Genomic DNA, 17,688 nt, shown 5'->3' with positions numbered 1-17,688 from the left:
ATAACTATGTGGGTTAAAAATGTCTTATTTGCTTTGAGTCTTCCTAGTACCCAGTGTTTAATAACTGTTTTATATGTGAATATCTGAATCTCTGGCACTACCAGGGAAGTTACTCTCTGTAATTCCCTTGAATAGGTTTTCAATGATTTTTGCCTTAACTTCTTCTCTGACTGGAATGCCTCTAATTTGTATATTAATTTGAGGTGATTGTTAATTTGTCTTTATTCTTTTTTTTTTTTTTCTGCATCTTTGACTTTAGGGATAGTTTGAAAGCCTTGTCTTTAAGAGCTGAGATTATTTCTTCTGCTTGCTTTAGCCTGTTGCATTCCTGTTGCACCTTATGATTTCCTAAATGGCCATTTCATTTCTTTATAACCTTTCTTACGTCATGGTTCTCTTTAGTAAGTTTTTCATTTTTCTTGCTTGTGTCCTGAAATATTTCTTTTAGATTCTCTGTGTTGTTTTTCAACTTTCTCTTCAATTCTGCTCATCTTATTTGCCATCCATATTCTGAATTCCATTTCTGACATTTTGACCATTTCTTTTTGGTTGGAGTTGAAATCCATTGCTGTGAATATATTGTGATGCTTTGGGACATTGAACTAGCCTGATTTTTCATGTTAGAGATCTTTTTTTTCTGTTTTTGTCTTGTCTCTTATCTCAGGGCTAATAGGTTTGTAACAGACCTATTCTCCTTTGCTGGGAACTCTCCCACTTTGTGAGATGGAGAAGTCGCTAAAAAATGCTTGCTTTGTGTCTTTTTTTGTGTCCTACTTTAGAGTATTGACACATTGGGAGAGGAGCAGATGCACTGTGGGCTTGTAATACATCTGTTCTTCTACATCATTTAGATCCCCGGTGGTTGTCGCAGTCTAAGCCAGTGTTGAGTATATTTATTCATTCAGATTGGTGTATTGTCCTCAAACCAATGTTGGAAGCTTGGGCAGGCTGCACAAGTCCTTCTCTACAAAGGCAGGTCCTTCATTGAGGTGGGTACTGGGATAGGTTGCTCTGCCTGGTTCTCCCTACATGGTGGGAACTGATATTTGATGAAGATACGTAGGCACAAGCTCATGTGTCAAGGCTGAGGGTATTTGGTACATCAAGATATAGATATAATGGTGTATTCAGCAGAGAAGACTTGTGGCTAGCAGGTCTGCAACAGAAACTTGAACTCCAGGTGTTGCCACAAGGGTGTGTCCTGCCAGCCAGTGCATAGAACTAAGGGATATGACCCACCCCGCAACACTCAGGATGAGGGCGCTGGCTTGCCTGACATCACACAACACAGGAAATATCATGTTGACACGTAGGTCTGTATGGGCGTGGACCTCAGCCCAGCATCTGGATCCACAAGGGTGTGGGCTTTGGTACAATAGTGCATGTGCCAGGGTGCTTGCTCTACCCTTGCTGGGGTGTAGAAGCTGAGATCCCATGGGGGCTGAGAGGCTGGATGTCTGGGGTTTTTCCCTACAGGGTTCTGACCAAAGCTGCTACTGCGTGACCCTTAGAGTTCTAGTTTAATTCCCTGTTGGGGTAGCAACTGGCTCCCAGTCATGAATGTACAACAGTGTCTGCTCTTCCTGCTCCCTCCCCAGCCTAACAAGGGGCAATGCTAGGATAGCTACAGTGAAGCCAGTTCCTATGTAGCACAGGATGTCTGGACCTGCGAGCTCAGAGTAGCATCAGTTGCACCAACCCAGGACTAGAGATCAGCAGGACTCTGCTGAGCCTGTTTTGGGATGCAATACCACTGCACAGTCTCTAGTTTTTTGGTCAGTACAGAGATCTGCCTTGGTGGAGATGCTTCCATGCCTCAGATTTTAGGGTCCACAGGGAGTATGAAGCCCTGGATCTCTCTCTCTTTTATCATTTCCCCACATGTAGGGGTCTCTTGACGTAGGTGAATGGAACTCCCTGTCCCTGAATCCTTCACTCTGAGTGTTTGATAGTGAAGGAGGTTCTCTGATGACCTATCATGCTCTATAGGTGAGTGTCTACTCCTTATCTATAGGTGAGCATCTACTTGCAGTATTTGAGTCTCTCTCAGAGAGCAGTCTGTGAGGGCTGCTTATAATGACATCTTGGCCCGAAAACCAATACCTTCTTAATTTACATTTTGTTTTTCTTTCTGATTTTTTTTTTTGTCAAAGTAAGATCTCATGCCAAAAGTATTTTTGTATTGTATTGTGCCAAGATTAGAAGACAGACATATGGAATCTGTTGAAACTATAGTCCTATATCTTGGAAATTATAATATTACTGAAGTAGTAATTAATATCTGCTGAGGACTAATAAAGTACTAGATCCTAGGATTAAAGACTTATATATTCTACTACTTAATGCTAACACATATATAATATATCTTGTAAGAATGGTTATTATCTCCATTAGATAGATGGGCTTTTAGGTATAGTTTTATGGGGTGTGTAAAGGGTGAAACCATAATTTAAACCTGAGCAGTTGGACTCCATGTTTTCAACCGTTTTATGATTCTACTCAAGTAAATATAATCCCTTTACTTGCCTTACTATTAGACCAGCAAAGTTTTTACAAAGCATGTGGATAATATGAATGGATCACTTGGAGATTAATTTCAACTTTTTCAAATTAGTTTGCCTATGTTTATCCCCACACAAGCTCCCAATCCTTACCTTAATAATACTGTCTCAGCAAAAATAGTTGCTCATGGTAGTAATATTAGTATATTTGTTTAGTGTTTTATATTTTTATATTGCTTCATTCTCTCCTTATAACAACTCCGTGAATTAGGCAATATTATCAAAATTGTAAACAATGAAGCCACATATTCAGTATTGGATATAAAATGTATTTAGGAAAATATGTCATTACTTTGAGAACTGTAAACCTAAAGTTATTCTATTGTATTATTTTCTTCAGATTATGATAGCTTTTATTTTCAGTGGTTTTTTTTTTTTTTTTTTTTTTTGGCTGGGGCTAGGTTTGAACCTGCCACTTCTGGCATATGGGGCCAGAGCCCAATGCTTTATAATTTATTTATTTTATCATAAATCTCAGAAATAAATGTTAGCTATTTTTATCATGGAAATTGACTAAATTCACTGATTATAATTTGAATAATATCAGATTACTACCTTTCGTTTACCCTCTTGTACAAAAGCAGTGTCTGGGAAAGAATATTTTAGATGTTTACATTGTAAAACTTCTATTTATACTGTGACTGACAAGGAAGCAAAATATGGTGTGTTGGGAACTAAAAGAAATTGATTATCTAACCCCATACCACATACTATTAGGCCTAGAGCAGGCAGCCTCTCAGATCCCCCTCAGATGGCCCTGCCTCCTTTGTTCACATCCTCTACTCTAAACGCCTGGGCAATGCAGTGATGTAAGGTCACTTCTGTGACTGGGTATTAATATACTGACTTTCTTCTTGCTGGCAAACTTCCTTACTTGCTATTACTGATGAATTAAGTATGCATGTTGGTGAGGCCTCCATGCAAGGGTCTTAGGATAGCTTGCAGCAACAGCCCCCTGAAATTGAGACTATCATTGCAAAAAAAATAAGAAACTTCCCTTTAATGAACCCTGAGAAACTTGAATTCTACCAACAACACTTGAGCTTGGTAGTGATTCTTCCTCCATCTAGCTTTGGAAGAAGACTCCAGCTGTGCCCAAACTTTGATTTTATCATTTGTGAGAAACCATGGATACAGAGCCACCTACATTATATTTTGATTTCTAACTATAAAAACTATGAAATAAACAGGGATTGTTTTAATCAACTAAGTGTGTGGGGCTTTGTTATTCAACAATAGATAATAAATATAGGATCTACTCCAGGAAATTCCCCATCCTGATTTTTTCAGCCTCATGATGCCATGGAATTGTTGTAAGAAATTGATTTCCACAAGCTGGAGTTCACTAGCACTGGCTATTGCCTAGGAATGTGCTGTAACCAGGACAGAAATAAGTAATCAAGATAGTTCATGATGTAACAGGAAGATTAAGCTGTGCTGGCAAAACAAATGCAAAAGGAATATCTAGGGAAAAAATTATTGTTTTGTCAAGATGCATCACTAATTCTCTATATTGTGATTGCTACCAGGAAAGTCCCAGCTCTTTGAAGGATAGTGACCCCCAGATTTGGACACCAGCCACCAAGTTCTATTTCAGCGAGGCCATTCATGTTTTCCTCCACAAAATTGTTTTTTAGTAGCTATGATTTCTGTCACCAGTAATCCCCTCTAACAACATCACCCATGAAGATGTATGAGTCTGAAATTCACCTAAACAAGTTTCTAGAAACACAAGGCAACCTTATGCTGACCATTCTCCAGTGGACAGTCCTCTACAATGGATCTCTCAAAGCAAAAATTTCACTGGACAAGGTTAAACAGGTAAAGACTTCATGTGACATTAATATAATGGTACACAGAGATCAGAAGTAAAATCTGAATTCAATTCTGCTGAAACAAAGGTGAGAGGACTTTTAAAAGCTAAGGCGAGTGGAATTATGGGACATAATGTGTTTGCTAGTTTCTTTTATTCAAAAGAACAATAAATGTCCTCCTACTCTTGTGGTAGGAAGTAATCTTAAAATTTGAAGCAGAGGCCCACCAGAGTTAAGTTCCCATTCTCCCACTGGGAGAGAGTGGGAAAGATGGGTTGTATCTTCCTGAATGATTGCATTTCCAAAGGATAATTCCCAGATTCCTGAATAAGACCTTGCTGAATTATAAAACTAGTAAAGGACTTTTTAAAACGTTGATATTTCAGAGATATAGAAAAAGAAATTACAATGCACATTCTTCTCAAGTAAATGCTCCCAGGGGAGGCTGGTTAGGGGCCTTTGTCAGCCTCAGAAGTGAGATCAGTTAAAGTTGTAGAATACAGCTTTCCCCACTCTTGATTGTGCCACATGCACTTGGCATTATAAATGCCTGATTCTCAACATTAAGTAACTGGCAAAAGAAGAGTCTTTCGGAATGTAAGCGTTGTATTCCCCGTTTACCATCTCAGTCATTTTTCCTACTCTGGTTCCTGATTAAGATACATGAATGATTTTAGTGTTCTTGTGAAGGAAGCGTGGTCTGTGAAGGAAGCATATGTCTGCAATACCAGCTGAATGGCCACTTTCAACCAGAACTTGACTGAGTGGAGTGGGCTGTAGACAGAAAGATGGTACTTTATTGTGCAGACACAGAAGAATTAAGTAGGGGTTTAGTTATCTGAACAGAGAGCGTGCATACTGAGACTTTGTCCTATGGATGTGGAGTCAGCCCTCTTTAGTGAGCCTCTCTGTCCTTTCTCATGTCACCTGACACAGGCTGCCTCTTCAATGGCTCATGTACCCTAAAGCTGATATTCAAGAAGGGCTGAAGGGAAGGAGTGCCTTTCTACTGCCTACTTCTAACACGTTTGTAGTGGAAACAGGATAAAAATTGGCATAAACATTTTATCCTACATAGGGAGACAAAGTTTTCTCACTTGGAACAAAAATACTCCCAAAGATAAGGAGTTGTTGCCCTGAGAAAGAACTTTCATTTTCTATCATTCCATTTTGGTTTTAGTTTTCGAACATCTTTTTCTTTCCAAGACTCTCAAAGGTGAAAATCACAAAGGCTTCCCCACACAATAACACCTGAGGCTGTTTCCTAGCTCTTTGAAAAATCATTCAGTTGTCACTGGAGATTCAATTTTCACTGATGTAAACGTTCCTTTCTGTACATAATGTCTTAGTTTCTGTGAACAAAAGCCAAAGACATTTTTCATTTATTATGTGATGATTTTATTCATCGAATTAGTTGTTTACCTGAATTTTTAGAAAATAACATACCACTATTACAAATAAGTAAAGGATTTAAATATATACAATGCTTTCTCTGAAATCTACTTAGTTTTTTTATAGACTACCTACATTATAGGGAAATAAATACTTTGTAAAAATTTAGAAAGTACATTTGACATGGTTTGATATTTTTTTAAAGCTAGCATTCAAAATTAACTGTATATTATAGCCATAAATGGCAGGCTATTATTCTCAATAGCACCAGAAACTGAGTAAAGATTTCCAACAAATTCAGACAAAGTGGTTGGAGAAAGTATAAATTAACAATGAAGCATCTATAAATTTACTCAGGAAGGTTCTGCACAGTGTGTATTTGAAGAGAGTGTCATAGAGAGAAGAACATACATGTGCATACTCATATTGCCACAGTTTGAAAATATAAGCTGTCTTTAAATTTATTTTTAAAGGATCAAAATCTGCTTCTCACAACCTTAACTATTGCTCATACCCAGATGGAGTTGAAACACACTCTTAGTAAAGTATCATAAGAATGAGGAAGCTAATATCCAATGTACTCCATATTAACATGAAACCAACATACAAATACTTATATTCTGATATGAACAATAAAACACAAATATAGTATAGTATGTGGGAAGGGAGACACGGGGGGGGCGGGGGTAGGGAGATAAGAGGGGAGAAGATTGGCAGAAGGAAGGAAGGCATGAGGTGGGATCTCACCAATTGTGCACAGTGTGAGGGTGTATATTGCCCCCTGGGTGAAGGGCTCTTTTACAACTGGAACTTTACTCTGGAAGTGAGAATAAGATAACCTAAAAATCTGTACCCTCATATTAATTTGAAATAAAAAAAAGAAATAAACCATATCTCATCAGATCTGAAAAAAAAAAAACCACTGACTAGAGTTTAGGCACAATGTTCCATCTATCAGGAAAAATCATCTAGCTAACTGCCCGAGAAGAAAGAGATGTATTTTTTTAAAAAATAGCTAAGAATGAATTTGTCCCATGAAACCTGGCCATATATCCCAACTTCCATTTCTCTCCAACCAGTCCATGACTTTCCACTCTTGAGAAACAAATAGTAACAGCAAATTGAAGTCCACTTACTATTGTCTTGAAGCATCAGTAAAATTACGTACACTTTCTAAAAGACATGATTTGTGCAAATAAATCTAAGTTGCATATTTTTTTCGACATTTCTGTATAAATCTTAGCCCCCCCAAAATATTCCAGGGCCAATAGATCCCTTTAGAAAATGGATCGTGATTGGATGTCATCATTGGTAATAATTTCTGTCCAAAGAGGATTTATATAATAGAATGTTTACCTTTTTGAGCTGGTAGTCACCAAATTGGAAAGAAAACTCTTTAAGCAAACAAAAAGTAGGAAATAAAAATGTTCACTTGAATTTTCCCCAAAAGAAGACTCTTACCAGTGGAAGGCTGAACTCATGGCAGTGTCTACCTACTGTACATGTATTACATTCTTTGGGATTATAAAAGATCGACACTTTGACACATCTCTAGGTTCATTGCTCTAAAACTGCTGTCTTCTTGTGTGTACTGAAAGAATTGATATCAGTCCTGCTTCATAAAAGGAAGACAATACATATTTTGAAAATTACTTAGAAGTATAACTCAACCACATTAGTGATTTAGTTGTTCTTGCCATTGCATCCAGCTGGGTAGGAAATTCTATAGACACAAGGGTTTCTGTTCATCTGCATGTCAAACACAGCACTATTAAGGAAGCCTAGATCCCAGTGTTCTTTTTTATTGTAGATTATTATGAGGGTATAAATACTTAGATTACATTGTTTTCATTCCTGGTTGTAGTGTAGCCCTTCGCCCAGGGGAGGTGCTGCACACCCCAACACTATGCACATTAAGTAAGATTCTAATGTTCTTATTAGCCGAAACTTAAGGATTTAATGAAAAAGTGGCACCAAACTCACTACCTATTACAGCTGCCCTTGATCTTCCTCTTTCAGATGTTGTCTGAACAGAAGACATATTATTGGTGCTTTCATCTGTGTACATGGAGTGCAAAGATTTGGACATCACGGGACCACTTGCTATAATTGTCTTCCTATATTCCCTCTGCTCGTGGTCCTCATTGCTCACAAAATCTTTTGCCTTGTCAATAGGACTGCAATGGGTACTTGAGATACCAAAGGAAGTTCTCCTTCCAATGCTGTTATTGTGAATCACAGACACTGAATATGACTACTGGCTAGGGCTCCAAGGATTATAGTTTTTTAGAAATTTTTATTTCTCTAGACTAATATGTAGTCAGTAAATCTGAATGAGAAACAAATTAATCAATTTCTTTGACCTCTTATCATCACCCTCCTTCTGATTTTCAATCTTGGACCATACCAGGTAGTTGGTGCTGTTCCCTACCATGTTAAAGATAAACCTTTCAGAACTTGGTGTCTCATTTCAGAAAAGGGCATTGGTGAGCAGCATTCTTTTCTCTTTAATAGAGTTGAATAATTTTGAACTTCAAAGGGAAGGAGTTAGGGTCTTTTGCCATTCTTTACAGAAGCTACCTCTACTATATACATGATTTATGTGATAGTACCCCCGGTCCACATGGCGAGGCTTACGCTATTAAGAGAAATGACAAGATTCCAAATGCACAAAAAGTACAAGTCTAGAACAAATATAATAATACAATAGCAAATACTTATGAAGTTTTTACTGTGTACCAAGAATGCCTAAGGACTGATAACATATTAACACTTGTAATTGTTTAGTCTAAATATCCTCCCAAACTTATAATTTATTTTCATACAGAGTAATAACCCCAGAAAACTAAACAAACAAATAGTGGTTATTTCTAAATTATTTTTATAATATTTACAGGCAGTTTGGAAATATTAGTTTATAATTCACATTGTTATTTAAGACCTGATTGGAACTAAAAGGATCAAATGAACTAGAAAAAAAGTCAGCTTTATAAAATTAGGCAATAAATCAAAGTTAGCATGGGCAAAAGCAAAATAAAAGTTACTGTACCCTTTTTTATTTTTAAGTAAAATATACATTTATTTACAACTTTAAATCAAAATATTTTACTTGTGTCATGAAATGAAATGAACCAATCTTGTATTTCTTAATATTTGGCAGAATAAATAATTTTTGTTATATATTGTACCTAAATATAAAAAGTCTTAATTTTATGGAAATATATAGGTACAAGGTACATGTCTTACTATCAACATATGAATATAAATTACAGGTAATTTAAGAAATAACTATACCTAAGTATTCATACTTAGTTCAGACTCCTAGGTAGTTTCCAAGTTGTTAAGGAGAGTCTTACCATAGAAGACCTATGTAGGAGATGCCAAGAGCCAGATGACATCCAAGCAAGATGATCTGCAGCTGAGGCGTGGACCTCGGGCCATTCGTCCACAGGAGTTCCTTGTGGAAGAAGAGCCCATGCCCTCAGCCCATAGTCATTGTTAATTACTCCCCTCACCTGTATCATTCCCTTTCAATAAAAGGCTGGTGCCGAGGGAGGTTGCTCAGGGCTACTCCGGAAAGTAAGGGCTAGCCCGCCTTCCACATGCTTGTACTTCTAATCTGCCTCTTGCCTGGTTCCTTCCTGCGCTAACTGAGATCAGGGCCATAGGAGCCCAACGGGTTGCGACAGACCTAAGTTTTGAAATGACTACAAAAATATCTAAAAACAACTTTGTCTTATTTCTGACCATTTGTACTCTCTGGATCACACAATAAAGCTGACCTTTTAAGGTGTTATTGCCAATGCAAGCACTTACTGCCACAGGTAAGGGGATTCCTCTCAACAGTGCAATGTGGTCTTAGTTTTCAGCTTATAAGACATTTTTTGGTATCTTTATTGACACTTCAAAATATGTTTGAAAGAAGGAATACCTAAAACTTCTTCACATTATTGAGAAAATCAGATACCGAGACATCAAAATCAATAGCAGTCTTTGACCATTACCAGTCATCTTCGTTTTTCTTACTTTCTCACTCTTACATGTATCCCGTTTTTTTCTCTCCCATCACATTCTCCCGACACCTGAGACCTTGAGCGCTTCATTCTTTTCACTAATAGAACTGGACCATATTAAGCAGCAATTCCAACATGCTCTTGTTAACACTACAAGGCATGGATGCCCTTGTATTTTTAATACTGTCCCTGTAGAAACAGCTAGTCCTGGGCCAATTTCCATCCTATCCAACCTTGACATTATACACAGCTTTGCACCATGAAAACTCTGTGGTCTCTAATTTCAGGAGATGTCTACGAGTTCAGGGGTCTTATTCTGCATGTCCTTGTTCAGCTTTTTTCTTCATTTTTCTTCCCTAAAGCAGCTAGTTTGATAAAGTACTATAAGTACATCCAATTTTATTTATCAATTTAAAATAAATAAATTTGGGGAAAAATAAGGTATTAAACTCTCAAGCTCATGTCAAGAATATATGTAATAAACTTAGAATACAGAGAACATTAACTTTTCTATGTGCAAAGGCATTATGTAATTTTTATGTATTTCAAATTAAAAATTATTTCATTGATTCCCCCTCAAGATCACATGCTCCCCTGCTCCTGCTCTTAATCACATAATATATCAACACGCAATATAGTTTCCTATTGTTGCTATAACAAATCTCACAATCCTAGTGGCTTGTTGGGACACGATTTTATTATCTCACATTTCTATAGGTCAGAAGTGTTGCTGTCATATTGTACATAATGACTCTGTATGTGGAAGAAGAAATGATGACTTTTCACCTGACACAGGTTATTATGGCTTATGATTACCTATTGTCAGAAGTTTTAGTATCTTGTCTGAAGAAAGTTCAACATTATTATAGAAAACACAAAAAGTGTTGACAATATTCAGTCTTGAAAAATAGTGCTTTTCTTTTGAGGAATATTTGGTGAAGGAAATTAATATTAATAATTAAATATAAACAATAGTCACATATTTAAGAAGAAGAGACTATTAGCTACACAAACACACACATTTAGAAATATTGTGTGAACATGGTCTGTTACCAAATTTTGAAAATCTGGAGGCACAAAAATAACTACTTGTTCAATAAAATTATAAACAAATAATATCATGACCATCAGCAATGAATTAATAGAATAATGAAATTTTATTATGCACTTAGAGTTACCTCAATGGCTTTAAATATTTTAAATTTTATTTTGTCCTGGAGAAATGTCCTTCTCAAACATGAGAAGGAAAGGACAAAGACTCTATCATTTGTTGAAGACTTACTGTGCACCAAGCACTAAGCCACCTTCTCAAACTTTGGCCAGTCAGATCCAGGTTTAAATTTGGATTTTTACACTTCATAGAAGTATGAATGGAATCAATTTGTTTCTTTCTACTTAAGATATAGATCGTTTTTGTCAAGATTCAGATGCTTTTGGAATTAATAAATAATTGTGCTGTGATTAGTTAAAGGACATAACCACTATCTTTAATACCCTATTTCCTACCCAGGAAGCTTATAAAAACCTATGGGTTTAGAGTCCAAAAACATCTAAAATTTTGAAATATTTATTATTTGAAAAATGATATGTTTTCATACAAATTTTATTAAAATGCAATGATGATAATGTAACTTTAATGATGGTGAAAAGCAGAGATATACCTTTATTAAAAGTGAAAAATTTTAAAAAAATGTTATACATCTTCCACTGAGACAGGAGTATCCAAACTGTGGCCTCTGCACCACACACAGATTACATGAAGACTATTTTGTTTATTTGTGATGTCAGATATCACAAAAATTATGCATGAGAATTATTTTTTTTATTTAATGTTGCTCATCAACTTTTGTTAGTGTTTTGTTGGACACCTCTGGGACTTTAAATCATTTGCCCATTTTTCTATTTGCATATTTATTTTAGAACAGATAAATGAGGCCATCTATACATTATTAGAATCCATTATAAGTCACTGTTTATGTAGATTTAGAACATATCAACTTAATTCTCCAATCTGGTTAAGCATGTTGATCTACAGCAAATCTTCATTTGGAAATGCCTTTTCCTGAATGCTGAAAAAAGTTATTTGCCCAAAGCAAGAATGGCAGTTTTCTCTAAAGCAGTGGTTCTCAACCTGTGGGTCATGACCCACAAGAACTGTATTAATGGGCCGTGGCATTAGGAAGGTTGAGAACCACTGCTCTAAAGTATAGATAGATACATAGGGAGAGATAACACAAATTCAGTGATCTCATCATCCCAAGTATATCATTGAACAATAAGTCTAAATATTCTCTTCCTCAGAGTCAAGGGATTTAGATTAAAAAAAAAGAAAGAAAGAAAAGAAAAACTGGCAATATACTAGTGTTAAGCTTTTAATCCTTACATTACCCTAATACTTAATGTTAAAGGAATCAAAAATGACACATTACCTTCTCACCATAGTCATGAATGATAGTGTAATATAACTCTTATCTATTGCCTTGACACTATAATTAATGGAGCCATTTCTATATCAATACATGTAGTTGAACAGCACATGATGAAGGTTGGAATATTGTAATAAATTCTAGCAGAATTATTCGTTGAAAGTTTAATTGTTTCAGTTGTATATCAGAGTAAATGTGAATCTTTATCTAAATGATGGACAATAAGGTATCTGCTTACACTTAAATGCTTTGTAAGTTGAGCATTGAATAATTTCTACAAGCTTCTTATTCAGAGTAGGAACATCCTAAAGCCTCAAGGTATTGTACAATTATGTATGGGATTATAAAAGGCACAATAAGATTAACTGGTGAAGGATTACTCAGTGAAAGTGTACACACCCTGAAAACTGACAATCACCAACATTAATGAAACAGCATGCATGTTATTAAAGTCCAACGTTCTTTAAGTGTAAACATGGAATTTTTTTTATCTTTCCACTACAAGGTAGAAAATACTATTTAATATAAAAAAATTAATAAAGTATCATTCTAACACCAAATAGAAAAAGTTTTCATGTTACTTATTGTTTGATCCATTTTTAATAAAGAATATACTATGTCTCAGTTTCTCACATTTCCTTCTATCCCTCATTAAAAGTCAAGATTATTTCCACAGAAGATAGGTTCATAAGTTTGGATAAAAGAAATAACAGCACATCTCTTTACAAAAATAGAGTTTAAAAGAGCCCCAAAGTGAATTAGTTCTTATTCAAAACTCTTTTGATTAAAAACTGCTATGAAAAATTCTGTCTTTTAAGTTATATATTTAAATTTCCAGTTTCTCCTATCTGAAGCTTCTGTAAGTTTTCTGTACTTCAATTTCTGACTAGCATAGACTTAGAGAGATAACAGAGGACAAAATATTCAATTAAATTTTAAGGAACTGAAATGTGAACTAAACTTGGTAAGCCAAGTTTGAATTAAATACTAGAAGCACTTTGAGTTTTTCTCTAAAAATAATTTTCAACATCAAGACCATTATCGACATTATGCTCTTTTACTTTAAAATTAATTCTAGAGCAGAGGAGAAGGGGCAAGACAGCCGACTAGAGCCAGCTTTCGAATGAAGCTCCCATCCAGAGGGAAGGATAATGAGCTGAAAACACCAAATAAAGCTGAAGACTGGGAGCCATGCTGAGAGAGAAGAGTGATAACTGCACATCACCTCTGCTGAGGCAAGCTGCAAGTCCAAGAAAGCAAATTTCAGGTACAAAACTCATTCCACAGGAAAAATGTCTGTCCCTCCCCCAAGAGAGTTTTTGTTTGTTTATTTGTTTGTTTGTTTGGGGGGTTTTTGCTCATTGTAGGTTTTCTACAGGTGAGCAGTGAACTGAGGATCTCTCGTCTCACCCCAAGGGAGAGAATTGCAGGAAGAGGGGACTATGTCTCCGGAGGGACCCTGCTATGACCCTGAGCAATCTCTTGCCAGGCATGAAAGTTAAACTAACATTTTCCCTGCCATTTAGTACTTCCAGTCCACAGTTCCCCCCTTGCCTGATGAACCAAAAGCCTAACCCCTACAGAGATGGGAATGTCTATGGTTCATTGCAAGGTCCGGGCACTGCAAGGGCTGTGGTAGAAAAGCTGCACTATAACAGTGAGCCCAGCAGTAGTGCTGACACAGTGGGGGAGGCTGTCGGGCATGGCTCTGTGAAAGTGCAAACCAGATGCAGGAGGAGGCTTGTGTGCCACGCGCTCCACCCTGACAGAACCAGTTGCGTGGCACTCCATCCTGCTGGAGCTGTCCACCATGCACTCCACCTTGCCAGAGCCACTAGCCATGCACCCACCCTGCTAGAGCCCCATGCCACACACACAACCCTGCTGGAGCTGCCAGGCACCCCACCCTGCCACAGCTGTGCACCTGACCTGCCCTGCTGCTGGAGCGGCGTCCTTGCACTCCCGGAGCCCCCACTACAGCCACCTCCCTGGCCATGGGTACCACTTGGGAGTTACTCAGGAACACCTCTCACGAAGATTCAGCAACAGTCGAGCCAACTCACCAGGGTCTAATCTTGGAGAGAAACCTCCTTAACTCTGAGAACTGCCAGAGGAAGCCAGACCTCACCCTATAGGGATACCAGTGCTGCAGAGAGGCTGGGGCAAAGTTGCAGTGGCTGAGGGAGAAAAGCATTTGCTGACTTGTTATCCTCAGGTTCAGACTGAGCTCAGGTGGAACACTCCCCAGTGGCCATTGAGTACCCGAGACAGGCAGGCCTCAGCTCTCCCAGCTGGATGGTGGCAGAGGGTGGTGGCCGACTGAAGGGGTATTGACTTTCCTTTGACTCTGGCAGGTTCAAAGCCCTGGCACATCTGCTTATTGAAGGGAGCAGAACCACAGTCCTATGGGGTTACCAGAGTCTGGGCATGAAAGAGGTGCAAGGCGGTGAAAGAGATACCAGCCCCCTGGTCCAACTCTGCTACTGGGCAGGTCTTTCTGACTCCACTGAGCACCAGAGTGAGCCACATTTGAGCAACCAGTATACCTTGTGCTATCTAGTTGCTAGAGACCTTTCAAACTATCCCACTTGAGAGTTGGTACTGACTGGGTCAATTGGTTTGGAACTCCCAACCTGGGCCAATCACCCAAGGACCCTCTCAGGTGGTACCCTGTTTATGTGGTAACAGGAAGAGTTGATTTTTCCTCTTTCAGTTGTTACCCGTGGGAGGCAGGGTGTCTTAGCTGCTTGTATTTCTCCACAGCCGAGACATCAACCTAGAATCATTGATCCACTAGGATCAGACAAAGACCAGCTGAATACAAGACAGAGCCACCTACTGTCTTGTAGGCAGGGTGTCTTAGTTGCTTGTATTTCTCCACAGCTGAGACGTCAACACAGAATCATTGATCCACTAGGATCAGACAAAGACCAGCTGAACACAAGACAGAGCCACCTACTATCTAAGCCTACTACACCAAGCAGGTCCCCAGAGCCTCAGACTGTAATACTGTACAGGTCCTTTGCAAAACTACAGGGGAAAAAGCTACAGTCACCAGTCTCAGTTTCTTGGCAAAGGGCTGGTTAACAGAACTCCAGCAGCCCCAGTCCAATTTCACCTTACCTGCCCATCTAGCCAAACAGTGAAAAATAATCATGGGGCAGAATCAGTGGAAAAATTCTGGCAACATGAATAATCAGAGTAGATCAACTCTCCCAAAAAATGACAAAGCAGACACATCAGATGATCCCATTCATAAAGAAATGGCTGAGATATCAGAAATAGAGTTCAGAATTTGGATGGCAAATAAGATCAACAGAATGAAGGTAAAGACAAAATTAGAATTTCAAGGAGTAATTCAAAAGTTGTCTCAAGAATTCAATGAATTCAGACAAAATCACCAAAGATTTTGACACATTGAGGCAAGAACTTGCAGCCCTCAAAGATCTGAGAAACTTAGTAGAATCTCTCACTAACAGAATGGAGTAGGCAGAAGAAAGGATCTCTGACATTGAAGACAAAGCTTTTGAATGCTCCCAAATGTTCAAAGAGGAAGGGAAGTGGAGAACAAAAACAGATGATTCCCTGAGAGAATTGTGGGACCACTCCAAAAGAGCAAACATTCACCTTATAGGAACCCCTGAAGGAGAAGAGGTTGTTTCAAAAGGCCCAGATGCTCTCTTCCAAGACAGAACTTCCCAACATGGCAAAAGTTTCTGAAACCCAATAGCAGACAGATTCAGAACCCCAGCACAACTCAATCAAAATAAAACATCTTCTAGACACATTATAATTAACTTCACCAAGGTTAATAAGAAGGAGACAATTCTGCAAGCAGTCAGACATAAGAAAATCATAACCTACAAGGGGAAGAATATTAGAATGACTGCAGATCTCTCTGCCAAAACTTTTCAAGCTAGAAAAGGATGGTCATTAACCTTTTATCTCCTAAAATAAAATAACTTTCAACCAGGGATCCTATATCTAGTTAAATTGAGTTTCATTTATGATGGAGAAATTACATACTTTATTGACATTCACATGTTGTAGAAATTTGCCATAACTAAACCAGCTCTCCAGGATATTCTCAGACCCACCCTCCACAATGACAAGAAGCATGCCTCCACAATGATAAGAACCACGCTCTACCACCAAAGTAAACTCACTCAGAAACTTTTAATCAAACTCCAACTTCAACAGTGGTGAAAGGATTAAAAGTGTCCACTGGACTTTTGAAAAACTTGATACCCAAAATACTACCAGGCTTATCTATACTCTCAATTAATGTGAATGACTTAAACTGTCCTCTAAAGAGAAACAGTTTGGCTGACTGGATACAAAAATTCAGGACAGATATCTGCTGCATACAAGAATTTCATCTTACCTTAAAAGATAAATATAGACTCAGGGTAAGGGGATGGTCAACTATAATCCAGGAAAATGGGAATAAGAAAAAAGCAGGTGTTGCAATTTTATTTGCAGATACAATATTCTTCAAACCAAAAATGTAAGGTAAGATAAGGATGGTCACTTCATATTTGTCAAAGGCAACACTCAACATGATGAGATTTCAATTATTAACATTTATGCACTTAACCAGAATGTGCCTCAATTTATAGGAGAGACTCTAACAGACATGAGCAACTTGATTTCCTCCAGCATCATAATGGTTTGAGGTGACCAGATTTAACATTGGTAAAGTGGGACACCATTGACCCAGGGGGGTTATTAATTAAAAATTTGGTCTATATGGGGCAACAAAAATTTTCATAGAATGCAAAAATAGTATTGTAATATATATTTTTTTAAATTTCAACTTAAGTACAATTTATAAATATAATACATTAAAAAATTATGTATAGTATTATTTTATTCTTTGGCATATTTCCCATTTGAGTGAATTTATTTAGTAGATTGCTATTGTTTAAAAGGTCATGAAATTTTCACAAGAATTTGTTAAATTATATTTCACACATAAAATGGCTTTCTTTTTTTTTAATTAAATCTTAATTGTGTACATTAATGCAATCACAGGGTACAGTGTGGTGGTTTCACACACATTTTGAAATACTCTCATCAAACTGGTCAATGTAGCCTTCATGTCATTTTCTCAATTATTGAGTTAAGACATTCATACTCTGCTTTTAGAAAGATTCAGTTGTACCCTTGTAGGATAAGCCATAGAAATGACCTCTCCAATCACCCTCCCTCCACCCATCCACCTCATCCCTTCCCCTTTTCCTCCCCCCTCCCCATATTCTAAGGCTATAATTAGGTTATAAAATTCCTATGAAAGCTATAAATAGCTTCAAAATAGGGCTGTGTACATTGGATACTTTTTCTTCCATTCTTGAGATACTTTGCTAAGAAGAACATTTTCTAGTTCCATCCATGTAAACATGAAGGAGGTAAAGTCTCCATCCTTCCTTAGGGCTGCATAATATTCCATGGTATACAAACACCACAACTTATTAATCCATTC

The sequence above is a fragment of the Otolemur garnettii genome, unplaced genomic scaffold (assembly GCF_000181295.1).
Source record: "Otolemur garnettii isolate 467f Iridium unplaced genomic scaffold, OtoGar3 scaffold00004, whole genome shotgun sequence".
In the NCBI taxonomy this organism is placed as follows: domain Eukaryota; kingdom Metazoa; phylum Chordata; class Mammalia; order Primates; family Galagidae; genus Otolemur; species Otolemur garnettii.
The sequence above is the reverse complement of the archived record's forward strand: the minus strand, read 5'-3'. Positions refer to the sequence as shown.